Below are 13061 nucleotides of genomic sequence, written 5' to 3' on the forward strand. Positions count from 1 at the left end.
CTTCATGGACAAGGTCTTGCTTTTACCTAATCTCCACCTCTTCCCACAGCCCAACTCCTAACCCTAGCTCACTCTCTCACGAAACACGCCACTGATAAGTAGGTGGGGAGAGGGTCAGGAGACAATCTGAATGTCCTTCATTCTAGAAAATAAAATAACTGCCACCATGGTCCCTACTGGTGCAGACAGATGAAGGGAAGCTTCTTATAAATAACTCCATAGCCTCTCATTTGGAGGAGAACAGTTCATACTGGTGAAGAGGAAGTGAGAGCCGAGCCCATAAGATGGGTAATGCTTTGGAGCTTCTACTGGACCATGGAGGTCTGCTTCCCAATGATTATTCTGATGCTTACTTATTCATACCAGCAGCACAAATTTTCTGTATCGTGTGACTTAGGATAGAATTCACTTATTTGGATAATGGTAAAAATCTGATCTTCTGAAACTTTCTGTTTGAATGTGAATCTTTTTTTTTTCTTTTAATTAGTTATTTTCTTATTAAAAAAAAAAACAACACTTAGAGAGCAGTCACTGTGTACCAGAGACTGAGAAAGGGGCTTAGTATAGGTGATCACTTTCGACCTCTCAACTGTGTAAATAGATCCTATTTGTTATAGACTGAATGTGTGTACCCCCTCAAAGTTCACTGAAGCATAATCCCCAATGTGGATAGTATTAGAAGATGGGATCTTTGGGGAGTGATTAGTCAAATGAGGGTAGAACCCTCATGAATGGAATTGATGCCCTTACAAAAGAGACTCCAGAAGCTGAGCACCAAAGAATTGATGCTTTTGAATTGTGGTGCTGGAGAAGACTCTTGAGAGTCCCTCAGACAGCAAGGAGACCAAACCAGTCAATCCTAAGGGAAATCAACCCTGAATATTCTTTGAAAGGAGTGATGAAGCTCTAATACTTTGGCCCCCTGATACGAAGAGATGACTCATTGGAAAAGACCCTGATAAAGGGAAAGATTGAGGGCAGGAAGAGAAGGGGGTGACAGAGAATGAAATAGCTGGATGGCATCACCGACTCAATGGACATGAGTTTGAGCAAACTCTGGGAGATGGTGAAGGACAGGGAGGCCTGGCGTGCTGCAGCCCATGGGGTCACAGAAAGTCAGACATAACTTAGCAACTGAACAACAAGAGAGCTTTCTTGCCCCATTCTGCCATGTGAGAACATAGCGAGAAAATGGCTATCTGTGAACCAGGAAGCAGGCCCTTGTCAGGCACTGAACCTGCTGGCACTCTGATTCTAGATTTCTCAGCCTCCAGAACCTTGAGAAATTAATGTTTGTTGTTCAGGCCACCCAGTCTATGGTATTTTTTGTTATAGCAGCCTGAGCTGATTAAGACATCCCTATTATCTTTAATTTGCAAATGAAAACACTGAGGCATGAAGGGGTTAAGTAACTCGCCCTCAGTCCCTCAGATACAAGGTTGTATGTCCAAGATTTGAGCCCTGGCAGTTTGGCACAAATTATCTACAACCCTTGCCTCTCCATCTCACACACCTTCTTTTTGCCTGGAGCTGAACATCAAATAAGTAACTGAGATTGACCAGTTCGCTAGGGAAATGAGAGAGACTTGGAAATTCAGGACCAATCTGTGCCTTAGGTTTTGCACCCCCTCTACAGACCTTTTCTTTTGAGTTGGTTGAGGAAGAGGTTGTCTTCGGGTTCTTGAACCCAACCAGAAAGTTTCTATCTCTTCTAATGTCAGCTCAGTTAAATGTGGGATTTGAAGATTCTACCAAATATGGAGTAACAGCATCTTTGAAGATGGTAGCAAGCATTTACAAGTTTCCATAGACCATGTTGCCTGTGATTGAAGATGGGTCATCTACTCATTCCAAGTAAAAATTTCTTGGCTGAGACTTGCCAGCTCAGGACCTTTCCTCCTCCTGATTATTATAACCTCTCGTTGTCCCAGAGTTTCCTCACCCAGTCCTGTTCCGACCTGATAGGTGAGTAGAAAGGGCGATGAAAGAGTCAGTACAACTTGCTCCTCTGGACTCCTTGGGTCAATATAGTGATAATAAGGACAACCATCACCTATCATCATTTATCTTTATATGCAGGGGGTCCTCACTTTGCTGATAGTGAGGTACCATAAAATAACCATACGTGCTGAAACCCTTCAAAGCCATCTTGATACTCACGGGGAAAATGTTAATTGTTCTGTGAACTTTAGAATCTTTGTCAAAACAGAACTCTCTGCTGCTGCTTAGTCACTAAGTCGTGTCCAGCTGTTTGCAACACTTTGGACTGACTAGACTCCTCTGTACATGGGATTTCTTAGGCAAAAATACTGAAGTGGGTTGCCATTTCCTCATCCAGAGGATCTTCTTGACCCAGGAATCACCTGCATCGCAGGCGGATTCTTTACCTGCTAAGTCACTGGGGGAGCCCCTGGAACTCTCTTTATAAACATTTACTGAAATGAAATGAGATAGTGAAAACCAATATTTACTTAGTACAGTGTAACTGAAAACATTAGAAACATTGAGAAATACTGTGTTTTGTCTCTTTCTAAAAAAAATTCTATCAAGGAAAGTTTGAATAGTGCTCGCCTTCTTCTCATTATAGAACATACGATACAGAGCATGTATCTTTTCTATGCCTTGGCAAAGAGTCATTTTCCTTTCTCTAAGTCTGGATCAGCTTCCAACATGTTATTATTTGCACTTTCATTGTTGCAGAGTATCTCTGAGATTTCCTTTCATGTGAAGTTTTTGTTGGTGTTACTTCCTCTGAGACACCTTCGCCCTCTTTATCACAACTACTCTCCACATTTATGTTACTAAGTTTGCCTTCATTTGCTCCTCCCACGGCATACAAGAGTCTCTCAAAGAGCAGCAGCATCAATATTTCCATGGTCAGCTATTTCTTCTATGACTCCATTTATGTTGAGTTTGAGTTTCACGTCCAACATTATCATTTTTATTTCTTTGCTGCATTTTTATTTTTCTTGGGCAGCTCCCCCTTGTGATCATCACATGGGTTTATCACTGGGACACAAGGAGGCAGCACGGCTACATGCTTTGCTGCCTGTGTGTGTGAACTAACAAATCTGCAGGGACCAGTCACCAACAGGTTTTGAGAGAAGTGATGCAGTTGGTCTCTGATCTCAATAAGTCTCTGTCATTTACCTAGAGATCTGTGGATCAAAGAGCTGGCAGAGAAGTTTGTTCTTCATGAAATTACTCACAGCTAAGTGAACATGATGAATGAAATTGGGACCATGTTGTTGGGACTGGCGTTACTGAACTAAACCACAATAATTGAAACTTATGCTTAGTTGAACTCTGCAAATTGAGCGCTGTCTATCCATCATCTCGTTTGGTTTTCACAGAAGCTTTATGAAAGATGAGGGTGAGGCTATTCTTGTAGCCATTTGTAGATGAGAAGGAATAGGGAGGCCAACTAACTTGCACCCCCTTGGCCTACAGCAAGGTAGTGATGGAGCAGGGATTGGAACCCCCATCCTTGCGTCCAGGTTGGGCTCCTCACCACCGCTTCACAGGGCATTGATTTGGAAGGAGGAAGGTAGTTGTGCCTTTCGCGGGAGGGCACCTCATCCTACGAAGAGCTTAAGTAGCCTCATTACACTCTTTATCCTTGTGCTTTAGGGTGTAGTTTGAAATTCCCCAGGCTTCCCAGGTGGCTCAGTGGGTAAAAAATCCACCTGCAATGTGGGAGACACGGGTTTGATCCCTGGGTCGGGGAGATCCCCTGCAGGAGGGCATAGCAACCCACTCCAGTATTCTTGCCTGGAGAATCCCATGGACAGAGGAGCCTGGCAGGCTACAGTCCATAGGGTTGCGAAGAGTCAGAAACAACTGAAGTGACTGAGCACACAGCACGGTGATTCCAATGCTGCTCCGGGCACCGGGCTCATCGCCCCCTGAGGCAGGTAAGATAAGGATTACCACGTCCATTTGAAATACGAGGAAATGGAGTCCCAGAGAGGGGAAAAGCCTAGTCCAGGCTGCCCAGCGGGATGGCAGAGCACCTCTCATGGCGCTGCACTCTGATGACTACAGCAGAAAGTGAACAGGGCTGGCCCTCAAACTGAGGTGACTGGAGGCTGAGAGGACGGCTGGTTGCCATTCTGCCCCCTGTGCTCCTCACCCCTCGCCTGACACGCTCTTGGGGATCCTTCACCCCATCCCACTAGAAGGAAAGCCTGTTCTCACTCTCCTGGCCCAATCCAGATAGCAAGGATGTTTCTCATTAATAGGATCAGAAAAGGCATCTCTGAGAATGAAAGGAAATGTGGCTTTATTTGCCAAGGTCGCTCCCCTCGAAAGCCCTCCAGAAAGCATACAAAATTGTTAAATTATCAAAACACTAATTAGATTGTTAAATAAGACTGACTCTAATCCTCAAAGCATGTGGGGCAGGCCCTTTGATGCATCTGGTGTGATGGCTCTAGGGTCCAGCTGGCACTTCCTTTCCAGAAAGTTGCAACCTTGGAAGGAACAGCTGAAAAAAAAAAAAAAAGGTGACTGTGTATCGACAGCCTGTGCCCTAGCAGAGTCAAACTTGGACAGGCAGGCCACGGATGCCTCTGACCACCACAGCTTCTGCAGGATGGAAGCCTCCCACCCAGCTCCTTGACCCCACCTTCCCCTCCCCAGTGTCTGTACCTTTCATCCTGGCATTTGGAACACGAGATTACATCCTGTGACTTCAACTCACAGATTCAGGTGTTTGAATCTGGTCCCTTGAAATATGTTGTAAGCATCTAGAAGGCAGAGACCAGCTAAGAATTCACCGAGATTTTTAATGTGGTATTCATCGGGAACCTTGACAAGAAAGATTTTGGTGGAGTGGTGAGGACAGAAGCCTGACTGGATTGAACTGGAGAGAGAATGGGAACGAGAAGCAGGTACCGTCCATTCTTGAGAAAGGTGTTTGCTATGGGAGGCAGAGACATGGTGAAGTAGCTGGATGAGGTTGTAGGGTAAAGAGAGAGTTTTTATAAATACAGGAGATGAAAAGGAATTCCCTAGTGGTCCAGTGGTCTTCCCTGGTTACTCAGAAGGTAAAGAATCTGCCTGCAATGTGGGAGACCTGCTTTTGATCCCTGGGATGGGAAGACCCCTAGAGGAGGGCATGGCAACCACTTCAGTATTCTTGCCTGGATAATCCCCATAGACAGAGGAGCCTGGCGGTCTACAGTCCATGGGGTCACCAAGAGTCGAACATGACTGAGGACTAAGCACACACAGTAGTCCAGTGGTTAGGACTTAGCACTGTCACGACCATGGAACAGGTTTAATCTCCGGTTGGGGAATTAAGAGCTCACAAGCTGTGCAGTGTGAAATATAATAATAGTAAAATACAGGAGATATAATAACCTGTTAGTATGCTGATATAAAGGATCCAGTAGGAGAAAAAAATAGTGATGATGCGAGAGAGAGGATTATTACAGAAAGCCCTTGCATAGGCAAAGGGATACATTTGATGTACTAGTGGAGGGGCTGATTTTGGTTAAGAACAGGGACAGTTCACCCACAGTGCAGAGGGAAGGCAAAGTAGGGGACACAGATGCAGGCACATGAGTGGACGTGACAGCCAGAGCACATGGAGGTCTCTGCTGATTGTGTTTTCACAGTAATGGGGATCAAGGCTCTCACTGGGTATAGAGCATAGGTGGATATCTGAGAAAACTGGAGAGTGACTAAACTAGGAGTCCCGGACAGAGCTCAGGATCCACCTGAAGTTAGTGTTCATGAATGTGAGTGTGAACTTGAGTAAGTCTCTCTCTAGCCATGGTCACCTGCACAGGTATGAGCATGGAAGATGGAGATGTAGAGAACGGTTGTGTGGACATAGTGGAGGATGCCATGAATCGGGGGATTAGGTTTGACATAAATATAACACCACGTGTAAAATAGACAGCTTGTGTAAACCTGCGGTACAGCACAGGGAGCTCAGTTCAGTGCTCTGTGATGACCTAAATGAGAGGAAGATCCCGATGGAATAGGAGGGAGACCCCAGAGGGAGGGGATGTATGTATACATGTAGTTGATTCACTTCACTGTACAGCAGTATAAAGCAATGATACTCCAATATAAAAATAAGAATAATGCAAAAAATAAATAAAAGGATTGGTTTTTTGCCAAGAATATGATGAAGGGAGAAAGCTGGCCAGGGAGCTGAGAGAAGAAATTAGTTTTGAAAATTTATTTATTTTTAATTGGAGGATAACGGCATTACAAATTGTGTTGGTTTCTGCATGAATCGATCATAGGTGTATGTATCTCCCCTCCCACTTGAAATTCCCTCCCACCTCCCATCCCCTCCCATCTCTCTAGCTTGTCACAGAGCACCAGATTTGACCTCCCTGCCTCATACAGCAAATGTCCACTGGCTATCTAATTTTACTTATGGTAATGTACGTCTCAATGCTGTTCTCTCAACTCATCCCACCCTCTCCTTCCCCTACTGTGTCCACAAGTCTGTCCTTCTATATCTCTGTCTTCACTGCTGTCCTGCAAATAGGTTCATCAGCATCAGAGAGAAGAATGTACCAGAGAGAGGAGAACCACCATAAAATGTGGGCTATAGAACATCACAGAGATGGGCAAGGAGGGACGAGCATGAGGGTGATAGACATCGATTCATTTCAGGAATTGGCTAATTATTGCTAATAATTGCTAATTATTGAAAGAATGTGATTAATTTTATAAAATAGATAAATTGAAAGTCATGAAAATAAATGTCTTCAGATTATTTCAACTTATATGTTACATAAAAGGGAAATGTATTAACCTTTGTGAACTTAAATAAATCATAACTAAATTTTAAAAAGAGAGAGCGCACATGAGAGGAATTGGAAAAGCAGTGAGAGCAGTAAGTTCTAGGTCCTTCTGGAGCTTGGGCCAAGGCACACTCGTCCCCTTGGCCAACGACTTTTGGGCAGTACCCAAAATGCACAACTGTGTATCTTCAGAAGATGGTTGGAACCAAGTACTAGAGGGATATGCTACAAGGCAGCAGATGATGATCCTAGAAGGGGGATGAAACTGAGATTGGGAGAGGGTGGCAGTCATTAGTAATGGGAGGTTATAAGGTGTGAGTGTCTGCGATAGGGTAGAGAACAAGGTATTGGAGATTTGGAGAAGAGGTTGTCAAGGAACTGAGATGTCCGGATGTTGGGAGGAGCCCCTTCTTGTATGTTGAAATCACTGAAACTTATAACTGCAGAGCCTGGGAAACAGTGTGGTGAGCTGGGGCTCTATAGATGACTTCAACAAGAGACTCTCGCAGAGTCTGTAGGCTGATGCAGTGCTTCACAGCAGGTATTTTCATGAAAAGGGAGGAAGAGTGATGCCCAAGCAGCACTGAGGATCAGAGAGGACCCGCTACTCCGGCTCCAGACTCCACAGCATGAGGGATGGAGGACAGGAAACAGCCCTCACTGAGGGGTGTGGAGGAAGCAGTGTCCTGAAATGAGGGCCAGCTTATAGTTAGAGCAAAAGCACGGAGACAGCATCAGAGAGCAGCAGAGGATGAAGGGGATTTTACTCATGATGGACCATGAGACCCAGAGAGCTTGAAGAATCGGGGGAGTGAGAGACAGGCTAAGATCGTGGGCTTCGTGGATCTATCTTGAGGGGAGAGTTAGGGAATAAAGGATAGTCTGGGAGTCCTGGATGCCTTGGGGTGTTTGACATAAATAGGAGTGAAGAGCAGAAATTTCTGCAAGGCGGACTATGGTTCTGAGGCTGTGAATGTTGGGGTGGGAGTGTTTGTAAGAGCACTTGGAGTCTGGGACCCCTCCTTGCTCCTGCTGATGGAGTTGAGGAGGCTGGGGGCAGTATCTGAGTATGTTATCAGGAAAAGCTACCTTCTGGTTAATCCAATTTTGGTGTTCCTTCAACTGCATGTGTCTCTATCTTAATGACAAGTGTTATTTTCTCTCTCGGACTGACCATAATAAGTCAGTGATGCCCCCAGAAGGCCAGGCCTCGGGGGGACCAGACTTCTGGGATCCATATTCACTCAGCTGCTCTCAACTCATAATTCCAACTGGAATGTCCACCCTGATAGGCCCTCCAAGGCGCTCATCCTCATGCCCTTCTAATGTACTGGCCCAGGGCTGTTCTGTAAACTGTTGAAGCCATCTTCAGCTCACTCTAAACCGGAAGAACTAGATGTATATCAGGAGAAACCAAAACACTGCTTGATTAATCACCACCCAGCAAGCCAGAGAGTGATGGCTGGGCACAAAGTGTGGTCGTTATCTAAATTGAGTGCCGGCCTGTCCATGGAATACCGAACAAATGGACTCCCCTCTATTTATAAACAACCCTGAGGGATGAGCAGCTTGGTTTACGTTGAGAAGGGGCCATCATTCATTTTTATCCATCATACCTGCTTTTAGTGATATTACACACACACCCTGCTTGGGCTAGAATCTCAACAATCCAAGAGGTTTATGTGCTTTTAACACCAATTTTGAGGGTTTCTGTGTACATTTCATCACATGGGGATAACAATGGGCCTGAAATGCAGTGTGCGAGCTGATTTCTTCCTCAGGGTTTTACGCAGGGATGATGAAGATGAAATGGGTAAACTACTGTTTGCCCCAAGGTTGTGTTTGTGAACAGCAGGTGATTACAAGAGGTGAGATGGCATGAGCCACTAGACAGGAAAGGTGGTGGAGTCAAACCAGGTACTAGAGATTGTCTGTGAAGTGCAGGTAAGCCCAGCGTAGCCCAGGCCCAACAGGGGCATTTGGCACTCAGCACTTGCTAAATGGATAGAAGGAAAAGGAAGGGAGGGCTGGCTCGAGCAGAATCCCTTCACTTTGGAATGCAAATTAATTTAACATTAGAATAACATTTTCATTTTCTTCAGATAACCTCAGATATGCAGATGACACCACCCTTATGGCAGAAAGTGAAGAGGAACTCAAAGGCCTCTTGATGAAAGTGAAAGAGGAGAGTGAAAAGTTTGGCTTGAAGCTCAGCATTCAGAAAACGAAGATCATGGCATCTGGCACCATCACTTCATGGGAAATAGATGGGGAAACAGTGGAAACAGTGTCAGACTTTATTTTGGGGGGCTCCAAAATCATTGCAGATGCTGATTGCAGCCAGGAAATTAAGACGCTTACTCCTTGGAAGGAAAGTTATGACCAGCCTAGACAGCATATTAAAAAGCAGAGACATTACTTTGCCAACCAAGGTCCGTCTAGTCAAGGCTATGGTTTTTCCCGTGGTCATGTATGGATGTGAGAGTTGGACTGTGAAGAAAGCTGAGCGCCAAAGAATTGACGCTTTTGAACTGTGGTGCTGGAGAAGACTCTTGAGAGTCCCTTGGACTGCAAGGAGATCCAACCAGTCCATCCTAAAGGAGATCAATCCTGGGTGTTCATTGGAAGGACTGATGCTAAAGCTGAAACTCCAAGACTTTGGTCACTCATGCGACGAGTTGACTCATTGGAAAAGAGTCTGATGCTAGGAGGGATTGGGGGTGGGAGGAGACGGGGACAACAGAGAATGAGATGGCTGGATGGCATCACTGACTCGATGGACTTGAGTTTGAGTGAACTCTGGGAGTTGGTGATGGACAGGGAGGTCTGGCATGCTGTGGTTCATGGGGTCGCGGAGAGTCGGACACAACTGAGCGACTGAACTGAACTGAACTGATCCTCAGATATTTATGCTTATATTTAAAACAGTACTGAGAAGAGTACAAGGAATCATTTTTGAGGTGAGGAATCTGAAGTACAGGGCAGTGGGGTAGCTTGCAAAAATCACCCCGTGTTTACTGTAAGGTCAGAGCAAAGTTCCAGCTTAGAAATCATTCCACCCAGTCCTTAGTGTATCCCTGTTGTATTGAGACACACGTTCAGTCTCTGGGTCAGGAAGATCACCTGGAGGAGGAAATGGCAACCCACTCCAGTATTCTTGTCTGGGAAATCCCATGGACAGAGAAGCCTGATGGGCTACAGTCTATGGGGTCACAAGAGTTGGACACAGCTTAGCAACTACACAGGAACAAAGTGTATTGGTATGCTGGGGTCTGTCAAGAGTGTGGAAATCTTTCCACTTCTACCTAACCAGGGATGAGAGAGTTTTATGAAGCAATCAGAGACTTGACAGAGAAGCTGCTGAATCCTGATTAAGACAAAGTTGGCTGTAGGAGCTAAGAGGGGAAACAAGACAGTAGTTGATGAAGTCCTGGGGTTGTGGGACTGGTGTCCTTAGAACAGCACTATGCCACAGTCATGTAAAGGGAGTCACATGTCATTTTATCTTGTCTAGTAGCTGCATTGCAGAAAGTAAAAATAGGGGGATTTGTGGGGTGGGGGTGGGGGAGATGGATACATGTATATGTAGAGCTGAGTCCTTTCACCATGCCCCTGAAACTATCACAACCTTGTTAATCAGCTATACTCCAAGACAAAATAAAAATTAAAAAAGTAAAAAGAAACTGGTGAAATTAATTTTAACAATGCATTTAGGGACTTCCCTGGCAGTCCAGTGGTTAAGGCTCTTCATTTCCCCTATAGGGGCACAGGTTCAATGCCTGGTCAGGGAATTAACATGCTGAGTGGTATGGCCAATAAAAAAAAAAAAAAGTCCTCCCAATTAACTCTGAGAAAAACATAATGTTAAAAATAATAATAATTTATTTAACACAAAATAAGCCGAATATTGAGTTGACCAAAAATTTGTCTGGGTTTTTCCAACAGATGTTATTATGGAAAAATCCAACAAATATTTGGCCAACCCTGTATTATCAACACATATCCAATATATAATCAATATGCAAAATTATTTGTGAAATGTTTTCAATTCTTTTGTTTTGCATTAAAGCTTTGAGATCCTCATGTGTAGTTTACTTTTAATATTTTAGCAGCTTCATTGAGGTATAATTGATGTAAAAATATTTAAAGTACACAATGAGATGAGTTTCAGTTCAGTTCAGTCTCTCAGTCGTGTCCGACTCTTTGCGACCCCATGAATCACAGCACGCCAGGCCTCCCTATCCATCACCAACTCTCGGAGTTTACCCAAACTCATGTCCACTGAGTCAGTGATGCCATCCAGCCATCTCATTCCCTGTCATGCCCTTCTCCTCCTGCCCCCAATCCCTCCCAGCATCAGGGTCTTTTCCAATGAGTCAACTCTTCATATGAGGTGGCCAAAGTATTAGAGTTTCAACTTTAGCATCAGTCCTTCCAATGAACACCCAGGAATGATCTCCTTTAGGATGGACTGGTTGGATCTCCTTGCAGTCCAAGGGACTCTCAAGAGTATTCTCCAACATCACAGTTCAAAAGCATCAATTCTTCGGCGCTCAGCTTTCTTCACAGTCCAACTTTCACATCTATACATGACCACGGGTAAAACCATAGCCTTGACTAGAAGGACCTTTGTTGGCTAAGTAATGTCTCTGGTTTTTACTATGCTATCTGGGTTGGTCATAACTTTCCTTCCAAGGAGTAAGTGTCTTTTAATTTCATAGCTGCAGTCACCATCTGCAGTGATTTTTGAGCCCCCCAAAATAAAGTCTGACACTGTTTCCACTGTTTCCCCATCTATTTCCCATGAAGTGATGGGACCAGATGCCATGATCTTCGTTTTCTGAATGTTGAGCTTTAAGCCAACTTTTCCACTCTCCTCTTTCATTTTCACCAAGAGGATATTTAGCTCCTCTTCACTTTCTGCCATAAGGGTGGTGTCATCTGCATATCTGAGCTTATTGATATTTCTCCCGGCAATCTTGATTCCAGCTTGTGCTTCTTCCAGCCCAGCGTTCCTCATGATGTACTCTGCATATAAGTTAAATAAGCAGGGTGACAATATACAGTCTTGACATACTCTTTTTCCTATTTGGAACCAGTCTGTTGTTCCATGTCCAGTTCTAACTGTTGCTTCCTGACCTGCATATAGGTTTCTCAAGAGACAGGTCAGGAGGTCTGGTATTCCCATCTCTTTCAGAATTTTCCACAGTGTATTATGATCCACATAGTCAAAGGCTTTGGCATAGTCACTAAAGCAGAAATAGATGTTTTTCTGGAATTCTCTTGCTTTTTCAACGATCCAGCAAATGTTGGCAATTTGATCTCTGGTGCCTCTGCCTTTTCTAAGACCAGCTTGAACATCTGGAAGTTCGCGGTTCACATATTGCTGAAGCCTGGCTTTGAGAATTTTGAGCATTACTTTACTAGCATGTGAAATGAGTGCAATTGTGTGGTAGTTTGAGCATTCTTTGGCATTGTCTTTCTTTGGGATTGGAATGAAAACTGACCTTTTCCAGTCTGGACATACCCATATACCTGTGAAACCCTTACTACCCATGTATACTTAATTCTCTATTCATATTCTAAATTTTTATTAGAAAAACTAAATCATTATTTAGATTCCATTAAATATCCAATTGAAAAAGCAGATTCACATATACAGGTTGTTACAGACTTAAAAGTTTTCTAATAACTTAAGGGTTAGTTTTCAGATTTCAATTTCAATGAACTAAATGTAAATATACTTAAAAATGTGTTCTTCAGTCATGCTGGACACATTTCAAGTGCTTAACAGCCTCATGTGGCTCCTGGCTACCATGTTAGATAGCTCAACCATAGAGTAATAATGATAGCCACAGTGGTAGAATCTTGGCCTTCTGCAGTTTCAGACTGGGAAGTGCGTCAGGCTTTATCGTTTTCATCATGGACCTTCTGGCACCTTCCTTCCATTTGCTATCCTGTTCAGTGTGATTGCTTACTGAGAGGACAAGACCTCAGTCTACCTATTAAGGCACTGGGTAAGTTCAGTAAGTGGGTATGGGTTTGTCATGCTACATTCCTGTCTCCTCTGACAAAGAAGTTGACATTTGTCATGGCACAAAATTGTCTTCTCAGACCCATAAAAGGCTAATAGTCCTTCCACATGAGTGTCAACATGTACACAAACCACATAAGCCCCCTATACCAAAACACACACCACATCCACACACAATCCTCCATAGCACACACCATATAACACACACACATATACATGCACCCTACACATCACATACAATCCACAATACATACTCA

The sequence above is a fragment of the Moschus berezovskii genome, chromosome 11 (genome assembly GCF_049115385.1).
Source record: "Moschus berezovskii isolate FMDL1 chromosome 11, NW_MosBer_1.0, whole genome shotgun sequence".
Taxonomy (NCBI): Eukaryota; Metazoa; Chordata; class Mammalia; order Artiodactyla; family Moschidae; genus Moschus; species Moschus berezovskii.